Here is a 17,551-nt window from a genome sequence, read left to right as displayed (position 1 = left end):
GCGATGCCCTGACTCGAAATAAGGCCGGTTTTCCCTGCAGTGACTTGAATGCAGGCTCGTCTTTCATCTCCCAAGATGAAAGGATGTCTGAATCCCATGTGGAGACCACAGAGAAAGACCTAGTTCCCCACCTCATCGCGACCGGAGGCCTCACATCCTTTGAAAACTCCAGAGGTATGCGGAGATCAGTGCCTCCAAAGGAGACGATGCCTGACTCCTCGTGAAACTTTATAGGAGCCCCAGGATTCCTGGTGCACATGGAAAGGGACCCTTGGTCTCCCGCCTCAGCTGGAGAGGCGTCCCAATTGCCCTGCCAAGCCTCGAGGAGAATCCCGAGTTGTCCCTCGCAACTAGGCAGGAGTCCTGAAATCGCTGAACAAACACGTGTGTGGACGGGCCATCCCAGTCGTAACTCGAGAATATAACCCAGGTTCCCGACGCACCTCGAGAAAAACCATGAGACTTCCCCCCTCCCCGCGAGATGAGGCCCGATTCCCCTGCACTGCGTGCAGAGCAATTCCGTGTTGCACATCACACATGAAAGGAGCCTTGATTTCCTTGGTGGCACTCCAGGGAAACCCCAAGAAAACTGTTTCAAGGCTAGAGGGATCCTGAGGTCACTGTAGCAACACGAAAGAGCTCCGTGGACCAAAAATCAACTCGAGATGAGAGGTTAGTCCCTTCCTTCGACTCCAGAGGAATACCACCTAACCACAAGCACCTCAAGAGGAGGCTTCTCTCAGCTCTAGGTATGTGAGAGGGACCCTGAGTTTGCAGCCTTAAGTGGAATGGACACCGCAATGCCCTGACTCGAAATAAGGCCGGATATCCCTGCAGTGACTTGAATGCAGGCTCGTCTTGCATCTCCCAAGATGAAAGGATGTCTGAATCCCCTGTGGAGACCACAGAGAAAGACCTAGTTCCCCACCTCATCGCGACCGGAGGCCTCACATCCTTTGAAAACTCCAGAGGTACGCGGAGATCAGTGCCTCCAAAGGAGACGATGCCTGACTCCTCGTGAAACTTTATAGGAGTCCCAGGATTCCTGTGGCACATGGAAAGCGACCCTTGGTTTCCCGCCTCAGCTGGAGAGGCATCCCAATTGCCCTGCCAAGCCTCGAGGAGAATCCCGAGTTGTCCCTCGCAACTAGGCAGGAGTCCTGACGTCGCTGAACAAACACGTGGGTGGATGGGCCATTCCCATCGAAACTCGATAATATAGCCCAGGATCCCGCCGCAACTCGAGATAAACCATGAAACTTCCCCCTCGCCGCGAGATGAGGCGCAAATCCCCTACACTGCGTGCAGAGCAATTCCGTGTTGCACATCACGCATGATAGGAGCCTTGATTTCCTTCATGGCACTTCAGAGAAACCCCAAGAACACTGTTTCAAGGCTAGAGGGATCCTGAGGTCACTGTAGCAACAAGAAAGAACTCTGTGCACCAAAAATCATCTCGAGATGAGAGGTTAGTCCCTAACTTCGACTCCAGAGGAATACCACCTAACCACAAGCACCTGAAGAGGAGGCTTCTCGCAGCTTTAGGTATGGGAAAGGGATCCTGAGATTGCAGCCTCAAATGTAATGGACACCGCAATGCCCTGACTCGAAATAAAGCCGGATAACCCTGCATTGACATAAATGCAGGCTCGTCTTGCATCTCCCAAGACGAAAGGATGTCTGAATCCCCTGTCGAGACCACAGAGAAAGAACAAGTTCCCCACCTCATCGCGACCGGAGGCCTCACATCCTTTGAAAACTCCAGAGGTACGCTTAGATCAGTGCCTCCAAAGGAGCCAAGGCCTGACTCCTCTTCAAACTTGATAGGAGTCCCAGGATTCCTGTGGCACGTGGAAAGGGACACTTGGTCTCCCGCCTCAGCTGGAGAGGCGTCCCAATTGCCCTGCCAAGCCTCGAGGAGAATCCTGAGTTGTCCCTTGCAACTAGGCACGAGTCCTGACGTCGCTGAACAAACACGTGGGTGGAAGGGCCATCCCCGTCGTAACTCGAGAATATACCCCAGGTTCCCGCCGCAACTCGAGAAAAACCATGAGACTTCCCCCTCGCCGCGAGATGAGGCCCGATTCCCCTGCACTGCGTGCAGAGAAATTCCGTCTTTCACATCACACATGAAAGGAGCCTTGATTTCCTTGATGGCACTCCAGAGAAACCCCAAGAACACTGTTTCAAGGCTAGTGGGATCCTGAGGTCACTGTAGCAACACGAAAGAGCTCCGTGGACCAAAAATCAACTCGAGATGAGAGGTTAGTCCCTGGCTTCGACTCCAGAGGAATACCACCTTACCACAAGCACCTCAAGAGACGGCTTCTCTCAGCTCTAGCCATGTGAGAGGGACCCTGATTTTGCGGCCTCAAGTGGAATGGACACCGCGATGCCCTGACTCGAAATAAGGCCGGATATCCCTGCAGTGACTTGAATGCAGACTCGTCTTGCATCCCCCAAGATGAAAGGATGTCTGAATCCCATGTGGAGACCACAGAGAAAGACCTAGTTCCCCATCCCATGGCGACCGGAGGCCTCACATCCTTTGAAAACTCCAGAGGTATACGGAGATCAGTGCCTCCAAAGGAGACGATGCCGGATTCCTCGTGAAACTTTATAGGAGTCCCAGGATTCCTGTGGCACATGGAAAGGGACCCTTGGTCTCCCGCCTCAGCTGGAGAGGCGTCCCAATTGCCCTGCCAAGCCTCGAGGAGAATCCCGAGTTGTCCCTCGCAACTAGGCAGGAGTCCTGACGTCGCTGAAGAAACACTTGTGTGGAAGGGTCATCCCAGGCGTAACTCGAGAATATACCCCAGGTTCCCACCGCACCTCGCGAAAAACCATGAGACTTCCCCCTCGCCAAGAGATGAGGCCCGATTCCCCTGCACTGCGTGCAGAGCAATTCCGTCTTGCACATCACACATGAAAGGAGCCTTGATTTCCTTGGTGGCACTCCAGGGAAACCCCAAGAACACTGTTTCAAGGCTAGAGGGATCCTGAGGTCACTGTAGCAACACGAAAGAGCTCCGTGGACCACAAATCAACTCGAGATGAGAGGTTAGTCCCTGGCTTCGACTCCAGAGGAATACCACCTTACCACAAGCACCACAAGAGGAGGCTTCTCTCAGCTCTAGGTATGTGAGAGGGACCCTGAGTTTGCGGCTTCAAGTGGAATGGACACTGCGATGCCCAGACTCGAAATAAGGCCGGATATCCCTGCAGTGACTAGAATGCAGGCTCGTCTTTCATCTCCCAAGATGAAAGGATGTCTGAATCCCCTGTGGAGACCACAGAGAAAGACCTAGTTCCCCACCTCATCGCGACCGGAGGCCTCACATCCTTTGAAAACTCCAGAGGTATGCGGAGATCAGTGCCTCCAAAGGAGACAATGCCTGACTCCTCGTGAAACTTCTTAGGAGTCCCAGGATTACTGTGGTACGTGGAAAGGGACCCTTGGTCTACCGTCTCAGCTGGAGAGGCGTCCCAATTGCCCTGCCAAGCCTCGAGGAGAATCGCGAGTTGTCCCTCGCAACTAGGCAGGAGTCCTGAAATCGCTGAACAAACACGTGTGTGGAAGGGCCATCCCCGTCGTAACTCGAGAATATACACCAGGTTCCCGCCGCAACTCGAGAAAAACCATGAGACTTCCCCCTCGCCGCGAGATGAGGCCCGATTCCCCTGCACTGCGTGCAGAGCAATTCCGTGTTGCACATCACACATGAAAGGAGCCTTGATTTCCTTGATGGCACTCCAGAGAAACCCCAAGAACACTGTTTCAAGGCTAGAGGGATCCTGACGTCACTGTAGCAACACGAAAGAGCTCCGTGGACCACAAATCAACTCGAGCTGAGAGGTTAGTCCCTGGCTTCGACTCCAGAGGAATACCACCTTACCACAAGCACCTCAAGAGGGGGCTTCTCTCAGCTCTAGCTATGTGAGAGGGACCCTGAGTTTGCGGCCTCAAGTGGAATGGACACCGCGATGCCCTGACTCGAAATAAGGCCGGATATCCCTGCAGTGACTTGAATGCAGGCTCGTCTTGCATCTCCCAGGACGAAAGGATGTCTGAATCCCATGTGGAGACCACAGAGAAAGACCTAGTTCCCCATCCCATGGCGACTGGAGGCCTCACATCCTTTGAAAACTCCAGAGGTACGCGGAGATCAGTGCCTCCAAAGGAGACGATGCCTGACTCCTCGTGAGACTTTATAGGAGTCCCAGGATTCCTGTGGCACATGAAAAGGGACCCTTGGTCTCCCGCCTCAGCTGGAGAGGCGTCCCAATTGCCCTGCCAAGCCTCGAGGAGAATCCCGAGTTGTCCCTCGCAACTAGGCAGGAGTCCTGACGTCGCTGAAGAAACACTTGTGTGGAAGGGTCATCCCAGTCGTAACTCGAGAATATACCCCAGGTTCCCACTGCACCTGGCGAAAAACCATGAGACTTCCCCCTCGCCAAGAGATGAGGCCCGATTCCCCTGCACTGCATGCAGAGCAATTCCGTCTTGCACATCACACATGAAAGGAGCCCTGATTTCCTTGGTGGCACTCCAGGGAAACCCCAAGAACACTGTTTCAAGGCTAGAGGGATCCTGAGGTCACTGTATCAACACGAAAGAGCTCCGTGGACCACAAATCAACTCGAGATGAGAGGTTAGTCCCTGGCTTCGACTCCAGAGGAATACCACCTTACCACAAGCACCTCAAGAGGGGGCTTCTCTCAGCTCTAGCTATGTGAGAGGGACCCTGAGTTTGCGGCCTCAAGTGGAATGAACACCGCGATGCCCTGACTCGAAATAAGGCCGGTTTTCCCTGCAGTGACTTGAATGCAGGCTCGTCTTTCATCTCCCAAGACGAAAGGATGTCTGAATCCCCTGTGGAGACCACAGAGAAAGACCTAGTTCCCCACCTCATCGCGACCGGAGGCCTCACATCCTTTGAAAACTCCAGAGGTATGCGGAGATCAGTGCCTCCAAAGGAGACGATGCCTGACTCCTCGTGAAACTTTATAGGAGTCCCAGGATGCCTGTGGCACATGGAAAGGGACCCTTGGTCTCCCGCCTCAGCTGGAGAGGCATCCCAATTGGCCTGCCAAGCCTCGAGGAGAATCCCGATTTGTCCCTAGCAACTACGCAGGAGTCCTGACGTCGCTGAAGAAACACGTGTGTGGAAGGGCCATCCCAGTCGTAACTCGAGAATAACCCCAGGTTCCCGCCACAACTCGAGAAAAACCATGAGACTTCCCCCTCGCCGCGAGATGAGGCCCGATTCCCCTGCACTGCGTGCAGAGCAATTCCGTGTTGCACATCACACATGAAAGGAGCCTTGATTTCCTTTGTGGCACTCCACGGAAACCCCACGAAAACTGTTTCAAGGCTAGAGGGATCCTGAGGTCACTGTAGCAACACGAAAAAGCTCCGTGGACCAAAAATCAACTCGAGATGAGAGGTTAGTCCCTGGCTTCGACTCCAGAGGAATACCACCTAACCACAAGCACCTCAAGAGGAGGCTTCTCTCAGCTTTAGGTATGTGAGAGGGATCCTGAGTTTGCGGCCTCAAGTGGAATGGACACTGCGATGCCCTGACTCGAAATAAGGCCGGATATCCCTGCAGTGACTTGAATGCAGGCTCGTCTTGCATCTCCCAAGACGAAAGGATGTCTGAATCCCCTGTGGAGATCACAGAGAAAGACCTAGTTCCCCACCTCATGGCGACCGGAGACCTCACATCCTTTGAAAACTCCCGAGGTACGCGGAGATCAGTGCCTCCAAAGGAGACGATGCCTGACTCCTCGTGAAACTTTATAGGAGTCCCAGGATGCCTGTGGCACATGGAAAGGGACCCTTGGTCTCCCGCCTCAGCTGGAGAGGCATCCCAATTGGCCTGCCAAGCATCGAGGAGAATCCCGAGTTGTCTCTCGCAACTAGGCAGGAGTCCTGACGTCGCTGAAGAAACACGTGTGTGGAAGAGCCATCCCCGTCGTAACTCGAGAATATACCCCAGGTTCCCGCCGCAACTCGAGAAAAACCATGAGACTTCCCCCCTCGCCATGAGATGAGGCCCGATTCCCCTGCACTGCGTGCAGAGCAATTCCGTCTTGCACATTACACACGAAAGGAGCCTTGATTTCCTTGATGGAACTCCAGAGAAACCCCAAGAACACTGTTTCAAGGCTAGGGGGATCCTGAGGTCACTGTAGCCACAGGAAAGAGCTCCGTGGACCACAAATCAACTCGAGATGAGAGGTTAGTCCCTGGCTTCGACTCCAGAGGAATACCACCTTACCACAAGCACCTCAAGAGGAGGCTTCTCTCAGCTCTAGGTATGTGAGAGGGATCCTGAGTTTGCGGCCTCAAGTGGAATGGACACTGCGATGCCCTGACTCGAAATAAGGCCGGATATCCCTGCAGTGACTTGAATGCAGGCTCGTCTTGCATCTCCCAAGATGAAAGGATGTCTGAATCCCCTGTGGAGACCACAGAGAAAGACCTAGTTCCCCACCTCATCGCGACCGGAGGCCTCACATCTTTGAAAACTCCAGACGTACGCGGAGATCAGTGCCTCCAAAGGAGACGATGCCTGATTCCTCGTGAAACTTTATAGGAGTCCCAGGATTCCTGTGGCACATGGAAAGGGAACCTTGGTCTCCCGCCTCAGCTGGAGAGGCGTCCCAATTGCCCTGCCAAGCCTGGAGGAGAATCCCGAGTTGTCCCTCGCAACTAGGCAGGAGTCCTGACTTCGCTGAAGAAACACGTGTGTGGAAGGGCCATCCCCGTCGTAACTCGAGAATATTCCCCAGATTCCCGCCGCAACTCGAGAAAAACCATGAGACTTCCCCCTCGCCGTGAGATGAGGCCCGATTCCCCTGCACTGCGTGCAGAGCAATTCCGTGTTGCACATCATACATGAAAGGAGCCTTGATTTCCTTGGTGGCACTCCAGGAAACGCCAAGAACACTGTTTCAAGGCTAGAGGGATCCTGAGGACACTGTAGCAACACGAAAGAGCTCCGTGGACCAAAAATCAACTCGAGATGAGAGGTTAGTCCCTGGCTTCGACTCCAGAGGAATACCACCTAACCACAAGCACCTCAACAGGAGGCTTCTCTCAGCTCTAGGTATGTGAGAGGGACCCTGAGTTTGCGGCCTCAAGTTGAATGGACACCGCGATGCCCTGACACGAAATAAGGCCGGATATCCCTGCAGTGACTTGAATGCAGGCTCGTCTTGCATCTCCCAAGATGAAAGGATGTCTGAATCCCCTGTGGAGACCACAGAGAAAGACCTAGTTCCCCACCTCATGGCGACCGGAGGCCTCACATCCTTTGAAAACTCCAGAGGTACGCGGAGATCAGTGCCTCCAAAGGAGACGATGCCTGACTCCTCGTGAAACTTGATAGGAGTCCCAGGATTCCTGTGGCACGTGGAAAGGGACCCTTGGTCTCCCGCCTCAGCTGGAGAGGCGTCCCAATTGCCCTGCCATTCCTCGAGGAGAATCCCGAGTTGTCCCTCACAACTAGGCAGGAGTCCTGACGTCGCTGAACAAACACATGTGTGAAAGGGCCATCCCCGTCGTAACTCGAGAATATACCCCAGGTTCCCGCCGCAACTCGAGAAAAAACATGAGACTTCCCCCTCGCCGCGAGATGAGGCCCGATTCCCCTGCACTGCGTGCAGAGCAATTCCGTGTTGCACATCACACATGAAAGGAACCTTGATTTCCTTGGTGGCACTCCAGGGAAACCCCAAGAACACTGTTTCAAGGCTAGAGTGATCCTGAGGTCACTGTAGCAACACGAAAGAGCTCCGTGGAACACAAATCAACTCGAGATGAGAGGTTAGTCCCTGGCTTCGACTCCAGAGGAATACCACCATACCACAAGCACCTCAAGAGGAGGCTTCTCTCAGCTCTAGGTATGTGAGAGGGACCCTGAGTTTGCGGCCTCATGTGGAATGGACACTGCGATGCCCTGACGCGAATTAAGGCCGGATATCCCTGCAGTGACTTGAATGCAGGCTCGTCTTGCATCTCCCAAGACGAAAGGATGTCTGAATCCCCTGTGCAGACCACAGAGAAAGTCCTAGTTCCCCACCTCATCGCGACCGGAGGCCTCACATCCTTTGAAAACTCCAGAGGTACGCGGAGATCAGTGCCTCCAAAGGAGACGATGCCTGACTCCTCGTGAAACTTGATAGGAGTCCAAGGATTCCTGTGGCACGGGGAAAGGGACCCTTGGTCTCCCGCCTCAGCTGGAGAGGCATCCCAATTGCCCTGCCAAGCCTCGAGGAGAATCCCAAGTTGTCTCTCGCAACTAGGCAGGAGTCCTGACGTCGCTGAACAAACACGTGGGTGGAAGGGCCATCCCCGTCGTAACTCGAGAATATACCCCAGGTTCCCGCCGCAACTCGAGAAAAACCATGAGACTTCCCCCTCACCGCGAGATGAGGCCCGATTCCCCTGCACTGCGTGCAGAGCAATTCCGTGTTGCACATCACACATGAAAGGAGCCTTGATTTCCTTGATGGCACTCCAGAGAAAACCCAAGAACACTGTTTCAAGGCTAGAGGGATTCTGAGGTCACTGTAGCAACACGAAAGAGCTCCGTGGACCAAAAATCAACTCGAGATGAGAGGTTAGTCCCTGGCTTCGACTCCAGAGGAATACCACCTAACCACAAGCACCTCAAGAGGAGGCTTCTCTCAGCTCTACGTATGTGAGCGGTACCCTGAGTTTGCGGCCTCAAGTGGAATGGACACCGCGATTCCCTGACTCGAAATAAGGCCGGATATCCCTGCAGTGACTTGGATGCAGGCTAGTCTTGCATCTCCCAAGACGAAAGGATGTCTGAATCCCCTGTTGAGGCCACAGAGAAAGACCTAGTTCCCCACCTATTCGCGACCGGACGCCTCACATCCTTTGAAAACTCCAGAGGTACGCGGAGATCAGTGCCTCCAAAGGAGACGATGCCTGACGCCTCGTGAAACTTGATAGGAGTCCCAGGATTCCTGTGGCACGTGGAAAGGGACACTTGGTCTCCCGCCTCAGCTGGAGAGGCGTCCCAATTGCCCTGCCAAGACTCGAGGAGAATCCCGAGATGTCCCTCGCAACTAGGCAGGAGTCCTGACGTCGCTGAACAAACACGTGGGTGGAAGGGCCATTCCCGTCGTAACTCGAGAATATACCCCAGGTTCCCGCGGCAACTCGAGAAAAACCATGAGACTTCCCCCTCGCCACAAAATGAGGCCCGATATCCTGCACTGCGTGCAGAGCAATTCCCTGTTGCACATCACACATGAAAGGAGCCTTGATTTCCTTGATGGCACTCCAGAGAAACCCCAAGATCACTGTTTCAAGACCAGAGGGAACCTGAAGTCACTGTAGCAACACGAAAGAGCTCCGTGGACCAAAAATCAACTCGAGATGGGAGGTTAGTTCCTGGCTTCGACTCCAGAGGAATACCACCTTACCACAAGCACCTCAAGAGGAGGCTTCAGTCAGCTCTAGGTATGTGAGAGGGACCCTGAGTTTGCGGCCTCAAGTGGAATGGACACTGTGATGCCCTGACTCGAAATAAGGCCGGATATCCCTGCAGTGACTTGAATGCAGGCTCGTCTTGCATCTCCCAAGACGAAAGGATGTCTGAATCCCCTGTGGAGATCACAGAGAAAGACCTAGTTCCCCACCTCATGGCGACCGGAGACCTCACATCCTTTGAAAATTCCCGAGGTACGCGGAGATCAGTGCCTCCAAAGGAGACGATGCCTGACTCCTCGTGAAACTTGATAGGAGTCCCAGGATTCCTGTGGCACATGGAAAGGGAACCTTGGTCTCCCGCCTCAGCTGGAGAGGCGTCCCAATTGCCCTGCCAAGCCTCGAGGAGAATCCCGAGTTGTCCCTCGCAACTAGGCAGGAGTCCTGACGTCGCTGAAGAAACACGTGTGTGGAAGGGCCATCCCAGTCGTAACTCAAGAATATAACCCAGGTTCCCGCCGCACCTCGAGAAAAACTATGAGACTTCCCCCTCGCCGTGAGATGAGGCCCGATTCCCCTGCACTGCGTGCAGAGCAATTCCGTCTTGCACATCACACATGAAAGGAGCCTTGATTTCCTTGGTGGCACTCCAGGGAAACGCCAAGAACACTGTTTCAAGGCTAGAGGGATCCTGAGGACACTGTAGCAACACGAAAGAGCTCCGTGGACCAAAAATCAACTCGAGATGAGAGGTTAGTCCCTGGCTTCGACTCCAGAGGAATACCACCTAACCACAAGCACCTCAACAGGAGGCTTCTCTCAGCTCTAGGTATGTGAGAGGGACCCTGAGTTTGCGGCCTCAAGTGGAATGGACACCGCGATGCCCTGACACGAAATAAGGCCGGATATCCCTGCAGTGACTTGAATGCAGGCTCGTCTTGCATCTCCCAAGATGAAAGGATGTCTGAATCCCCTGTGGAGACCACAGAGAAAGACCTAGTTCCCCACCTCATGGCGACCGGAGGCCTCACATCCTTTGAAAACTCCAGAGGTACGCGGAGATCAGTGCCTCCAAAGGAGACGATGCCTGACTCCTCGTGAAACTTTATAGGAGTCCCAGGATTCCTGTGGCACATGGAAAGGGACCCTTGGTCTCCCGCCTCAGCTGGAGAGGCGTCGCAATTGCCCTGCCAAGCCTCGAGGAGAATCCCGAGTTGTCCCTCGCAACTAGGCAGGAGTCCTGACGTCGCTGAAGAAACACTTGTGTGGAAGGGCCATCCCAGTCGTAACTCGAGAATATACCCCAGGTTCCCGCCGCAACTCGAGAAAAACCATGAGACTTCCCCCTCGCCGCGAGATGAGGCCCGATTCCCCTGCACTGCGTGCAGAGCAATTCCGTGTTGCACATCACACATGAAAGGAGCCTTGATTTCCTTGGTGGCACTCCAGGGAAACCCCAAGAACACTGTTTCAAGGCTAGAGTGATCCTGAGATCACTGTAGCAACACGAAAGAGCTCCGTGGAACACAAATCAACTCGAGATGAGAGGTTAGTCCCTGGCTTCGACTCCAGAGGAATACCACCATACCACAAGCACCTCAAGAGGAGGCTTCTCTCAGCTCTAGGTATGTGAGAGGGACCCTGAGTTTGCGGCCTCATGTGGAATGGACACTGCGATGCCCTGACGCGAATTAAGGCCGGATATTCCTGCAGTGACTTGAATGCAGGCTCGTCTTGCATCTCCCAAGACGAAAGGATGTCTGAATCCCCTGTGCAGACCACAGAGAAAGACCTAGTTCCCCACCTCATCGCGACCGGAGGCCTCACATCCTTTGAAAACTCCAGAGGTACGCGGAGATCAGTGCCTCCAAAGGAGACGATGCCTGACGCCTCGTGAAACTTGATAGGAGTCCCAGGATTCCTGTGGCACGTGGAAAGGGACACTTGGTCTCCCGCCTCAGCTGGAGAGGCGTCCCAATTGCCCTGCCAAGACTCGAGGAGAATCCCGAGATGTCCCTCGCAACTAGGCAGGAGTCCTGACGTCGCTGAACAAACACGTGGGTGGAAGGGCCATCCCCGTCGTAACTCGAGAATATACCCCAGGTTCCCGCCGCAACTCGAGAAAAACCATGAGACTTCCCCCTCGCCGCGAGATGAGGCCCGATTTCCCTGCACTGCGTGCAGAGCAATTCCGTTTTGCACATCACACATGAAAGGAGCCTTGATTTCCTTGATGGCACTCCAGAGATACCCCAAGAACACTCTTTCAAGGCTAGAGGGATCCTGACGTCACTGTAGCAACACGAAAGACCTCCGTGGACCAAAAATCAACTCGAGATGAGAGGTTAGTCCCTTGCTTCGACTGCAGAAGAATACCACCTTACCACAAGCACCTCAAGAGGAGGCTTCTCTCAGCTCTAGGTATGTGAGAGGGACCCTGAGTTTGCGGCCTCAAGTTGAATGGACACCGCGATGCCCTGACTCGAAATAAGGCCGGATATCCCTGCAGTGACTTGAATGCAGGCTCGTCTTGCATCTCCCAAGATGAAAGGATGTCAGAATCCCCTGTGGAGACCACAGAGAAAGACCTAGTTCCCCACCTCATCGCGACCGGAGGCCTCACATCCTTTGAAAACTCCAGAGGTACGCGGAGATCAGTGCCTCCAAAGGAGACGATGCCTGACTCCTCGTGAAACTTTATACGAGTCCCAGGATTCCTGTGGCACATGGAAAGGGACTCTTGGTCTCCCGCCTCAGCTGGAGAGGCGTCGCAATTGCCCTGCCAAGCCTCGAGGAGAATCCCGAGTTGTCCCTCGCAACTAGGCAAGAGTCCTGACGTCGCTGAAGAAACACGTGTGTGGAAGGGCCATCCCAGTCGTAACTCGAGAATATACCCCAGGTTCCCGCCGCAACTCGAGAAAAACCATGAGACTTCCCCCTCACCGCGAGATGAGGCCCGATACCCCTGCACTGCATGCAGAGCAATTCCCTGTTGCACATCACACATGAAAGGAGCCTTGATTTCCTTGGTGGCACTCCAGGGAAACCCCAAGGACAGTGTTTCAAGGCTAGAGGGATCCTGAGGTCACTGTAGCCTCAAGAAAGAGCTCCGTGGACCACAAATCAACTCGAGAGGAGAGGTTAGTCCCTGGCTTCGACTCCAGAGGAATACCACCTAACCACAAGCACCTCAAGAGGAGGCTTCTCTCAGCTCTATGTATGTGAGAAGGACCGTGAGTTTGCGGCCTCAAGTGGAATGAACACCGCGATGCCCTGACTCGAAATAAGGCCGGATTCCCCTGCAGTGACTTGAATGCAGGCTCGTCTTGCATCTCCCAAGACGATAGGATGTCTGAATCCCCTGTTGAGGCCACAGAGAAAGACCTAGTTCCCCACCTCATCGCGACCGGAGGCCTCACATCCTTTGAAAACTCCAGAGGTACGCGGAGATCAGTGCCTCCAAAGGAGACGATGCCTGACTCCTCGTGAAACTTGATAGGAGTCCCAGGATTCCTGTGGCACGTGGAAAGGGACCCTTGGTCTCCCGCCTCAGCTGGAGTGGCGTCCCAATTGCCCTGCCAAGCCTCGAGGAGAATCCCGAGTTGTCCCTCGCAACAATGCAGGAGTCCTGACGTCCCTGAACAAACACGTGGGTGGAAGGGCCATGCCCGTCGTAACTCGAGAATATACCCCAGGTTCCCGCCGCAACTCGAGAAAAACCATGAGACTTCCCCCTCGCCGCGAGATGAGGCCCGATTCCCCTGCACTGCGTGCAGAGCAATTCCGTGTTGCACATCCCACATGAAAGGAGCCTTGATTTCCTTGATGGCACTCCAGAGAAACCCCAAAAACAGTGTTTCAAGGCTAGAGGGATCCTGAGGTCACTGTAGCAACACGAAAGAGCTCCGTGGACCAAAAATCAACTCGAGATGGGAGGTTAGTCCCTGGCTTCAACACCAGAGGAATACCACCTTACCACAAGCACCTCAAGTGGAGGCTTCTCTCAGCTCTAGGTATGTGAGAGGGACCCTGAGTTTTTTGGCCTCAAGTGGAATGGACACTACGCTGCCCTGACGTGAAATAAGTCCGTATATCCCTGCAGTGACTTGAATGCAGGCTCGTCTTGCATCTCCCAAGACGAAAGGATGTCTGAATCCCCTGTGGAGACCACAGAGAAAGACCTAGTTCCCCACCTCATCGCGACCGGAGGCCTCACATCCTTTGAACACTCCAGAGGTACGCGGAGATCAGTGCCTCCAAAGGAGACGATGCCTGACTCCTCGTGAAACTTGATAGGAGTCCCAGGATTCCTGTGCCACGTGGAAAGGGACCCTTGGTCTCCAGCCTCAGCTGGAGGGGCGTCCCAATTGCCCTGCCAAGCCTCGAGGAGAATCTCGAGTTGTCCCTCGCAACTAGGCAGGAGTCCTGACGTCGCTGATCAAACACGTGGATGGAAGGGCCATCCCCGTCGTAACTCGAGAATATACCCCAGGTTCCCGCCGCAACTCGGCAAAAACCATGAGACTTCCCCCGCGCCGTTAGATGAGGCCCAGTTCCCCTGCACTGCGTGCAGAGCAATTCCGTCTTGCACATCACACATGAAAGGAGCCTTGATTTCCTTGATGGCACTCCAGAGAAACCCCAAGAACACTCTTTCAAGGCTAGAGGGATCCTGAGGTCACTGTAGCAACACGAAAGAGCTCCGTGGACCAAAAATCAACTCGAGATGAGAGGTTAGTCCCTGGCTTCGACTCCAGAGGAATACCACCTTACCACAAGCACCTCAAGAGGAGGCTTCTCTCAGCTCTAGGTATGTGAGAGGGACCCTGAGTTTGCGGCCTCAAGTGGAATGGACACCGCGATGCCCTGACTCGAAATAAGGCCGGATATCCCTGCAGTGACTTGAATGCAGGCTCGCCTTGCATCTCCCAAGACGAAAGGATGTCTGAATCCCCTGTGAAGACCACAGAAAAGACCTAGTTAACCACCTCATTGCAACCCCACGCCTCACATCCTTTGAAAACTCCAGAGGTATGCGGAGATCAGTGCCTCCAAAGGAGACGATGCCTGACTCCTCGTGAAACTTGATAGGAGTCCCAGGATTCCTGTGGCACGTGGAAAGGGACCCTTGGTCTCCCGCCTCAGCTGGAGAGGCGTCCCAATTGCCCTGGCAAGCCTCGAGGAGAATCCCGAGCTGTCCCTCGAAACTAGGCAGGAGTCCTGACATGGCTGAACAAACACGAGGGTGGAAGGGCCATCCCCGTCTTAATTCGAGAATATACCCCAGGTTCCCGCCGCAACTCGAGAAAAACCATGAGACTTCCCCCTCGCCGCGAGATGAGGCCCGATTCCCCTGCACTGCATGCAGAGCAATTCCGTGTTGCACATCACACATGAAAGGAGCCTTGATTTCCTTGATGGCACTCCAGAGAAACCCCAAGAACACTGTTTCAAGGCTAGAGGGATCCTGAGGTCACTGTAGTAACACGAAAGAGCTCCGTGGACCAAAAATCAACTCGAGATGAGAGGTTAGTCCCTGGCTTCAACTCCAGAGGAATACCACCTTACCACAAGCACCTCAAGAGGAGGCTTCTCTCAGCTCTAGGTATGTGAGAGGGATCCTGAGTTTGTGGCCTCAAGTGGAATGGACACTGTGATGCCCTGACTCGAAATAACGCCGGATATCCCTGCAGTGACTTGAATGCAGGCTCGTCTTGCATCTCCCAAGTCGAGAGGGTGTCTGAATCCCCTGTGGAGACCACAGAGAAAGACCTAGTTCCCCACCTCATCGCGACCGGAGGCCTCACATCCTTTGAAAACTCCAGAGGTACGCGGAGATCAGTGCCTCCAAAGGAGACGATGCCTGACTCCTCGTGAAACTTGATAGGAGTCCCAGGATTCCTGTGGCACGTGGAAAGTGACCCTTGGTCTCCCGCCTCAGCTGGAGAGGCGTCCCAATTGCCCTGCCAAGCCTCGAGGAGAATCCCGAGTTGTCCCTCGCAACTATGCAGGAGTCCTGACGTCGCTGAACAAACACGTGGTCGGAAGGGCCATGCCCGTCGTAACTCGAGAATATACCCCAGGTTCCCGCCGCAACTCGAGAAAAACCATGAGACTTCCCCCTCGGCGCGAGATGAGGCCCGATTCCCCTGCACTGCGTGCAGAGCAATTCCGTGTTGCACATCCCACATGAAAGGAGCCTTGATTTCCTTGATGGCACTCCAGAGAAACCCCAAAAACAGTGTTTCAAGGCTAGAGGGATCCTGAGGTCACTGTAGCAACACGAAAGAGCTCCGTGGACCAAAAATCAACTCGAGATGGGAGGTTAGTCCCTGGCTTCAACACCAGAGGAATACCACCTTACCACAAGCACCTCAAGTGGAGGCTTCTCTCAGCTCTAGGTATGTGAGAGGGACCCTGAGTTTGCGGCCTCAAGTGGAATGGACACTACGCTGCCCTGACGTGAAACAAGTCCGGATATCCCTGCAGTGACTTGAATGCAGGCTCGTCTTGCATCTCCCAAGACGAAAGGATGTCTGAATCCCCTGTGGAGACCACAGAGAATGACCTAGTTCCCCACCTCATCGCGACCGGAGGCCTCACATCCTTTGAAAACTCCAGAGGTACGCGGAGATCAGTGCCTCCAAAGGAGACGATGCCTGACTCCTCGTGAAACTTGATAGGAGTCCCAGGATTCCTGTGGCACGTGGAAAGGGACCCTTGGTCTCCCGCCTCAGCTGGAGAGGCGTCCCAATTGCCCTGCCAAGCCTCGAGGAGAATCCCGACTTGTCCCTCGCAATTAGGCAGGAGTCCTGACGTCGATGAACAAACACGTGGGTGGAAGGGCCATCCCCGTCGTAACTCGAGAATATACCCCAGGTTCCCGCCGCAACTCGAGAAAAACCATGAGACTTCCCCCTCGCCGCGAGATGAGGCCCGATTCCCCTGCACTGCGTGCAGAGCAATTTCGTGTTGCACATCACACATGAAAGGAGCCTTGATTTCCTTGGTGGCACTCCAGAGAAACCCCAAGAACACTGTTTCAAGGCTAGAGGGATCCTGAGGTCACTGTAGCAACACGAAAGAGCTCCGTGGACCAAAAATCAACTCGAGATGAGAGGTTAGTCCCTGGCTTCGACTCCAAAGGAATACCACCTTACCACAAGCACCTCAAGAGGAGACTTCTCTCAGCGCTAGGTATGTTAGAGGGATCCTGAGTTTCCGGCCTCAAGTGGAATGGACACCGCAATGCCCTGACTCGAAATAAGGCCGGATATCCATGCAGTGACTTGAATGCAGGCTCGTCTTGCATCTCCCAAGACGAAAGTATGTCTGAATGAGCTGTGTAGACCACAGAGAAAGACCTATTTCCCCACCTCATCGCGACCGGAGGCCTCACATCCTTTGAAAATTCCAGAGGTACGCGGAGATCAGTGCCTCCAAAGGAGACGATGCCTGACTCCTCGTGAAACTTGATAGGAGTCCCAGGATTCCTGTGGCACGTGGAAAGGGACCCTTGGACTCCCGCCTCAGCTGGAGCGGCGTACCAATTGCCCTGCCAAGCCTCGAGGAGAATCCCGAGTTGTCCCTCGCAACTAGGCAGGAGTCCTGACGTCGTTGAACAAACACGCGGGTGGAAGGGCCATCCCCATCGTAACTCGAGAATATACCCCAGGTTCCCGCCGCAACTCGAGAAAAACCATGAGACTTCCCCCTCGCCGCGAGATGAGGCCCGATTCCCTTGCACTGCGTGCAGAGCAATTCCGTGTTGCACATCACACATGAAAGGAGCATTGATTTCCTTGATGGCACTCCAGAGAAACCCCAAGAACACTGTATCAAGGCTAGAGGGAAACTGAGGTCACTGTAGCCACACGAAAGAGCTCCGTGGACCAAAAATCAACTCGAGATGAGAGGTTAGTCCCTGGCTTCGACTCCAGAGGAATACCACCTTACCACAAGCACCTCAAGAGGAGGCTTCTCTCAGCTCTAGGTATGTGAGAGGGACCCTGAGTTTGCGGCCTCAAGTGGAATGGACACCGCGATGCCCTGACTTGAAATAAGGCCGGTTATCCCTGCAGT

The sequence above is a fragment of the Cervus elaphus genome, chromosome 20 (genome assembly GCF_910594005.1).
Source record: "Cervus elaphus chromosome 20, mCerEla1.1, whole genome shotgun sequence".
Lineage (NCBI taxonomy): Eukaryota > Metazoa > Chordata > Mammalia > Artiodactyla > Cervidae > Cervus > Cervus elaphus.
This window is presented reverse-complemented; position numbering follows the sequence as displayed.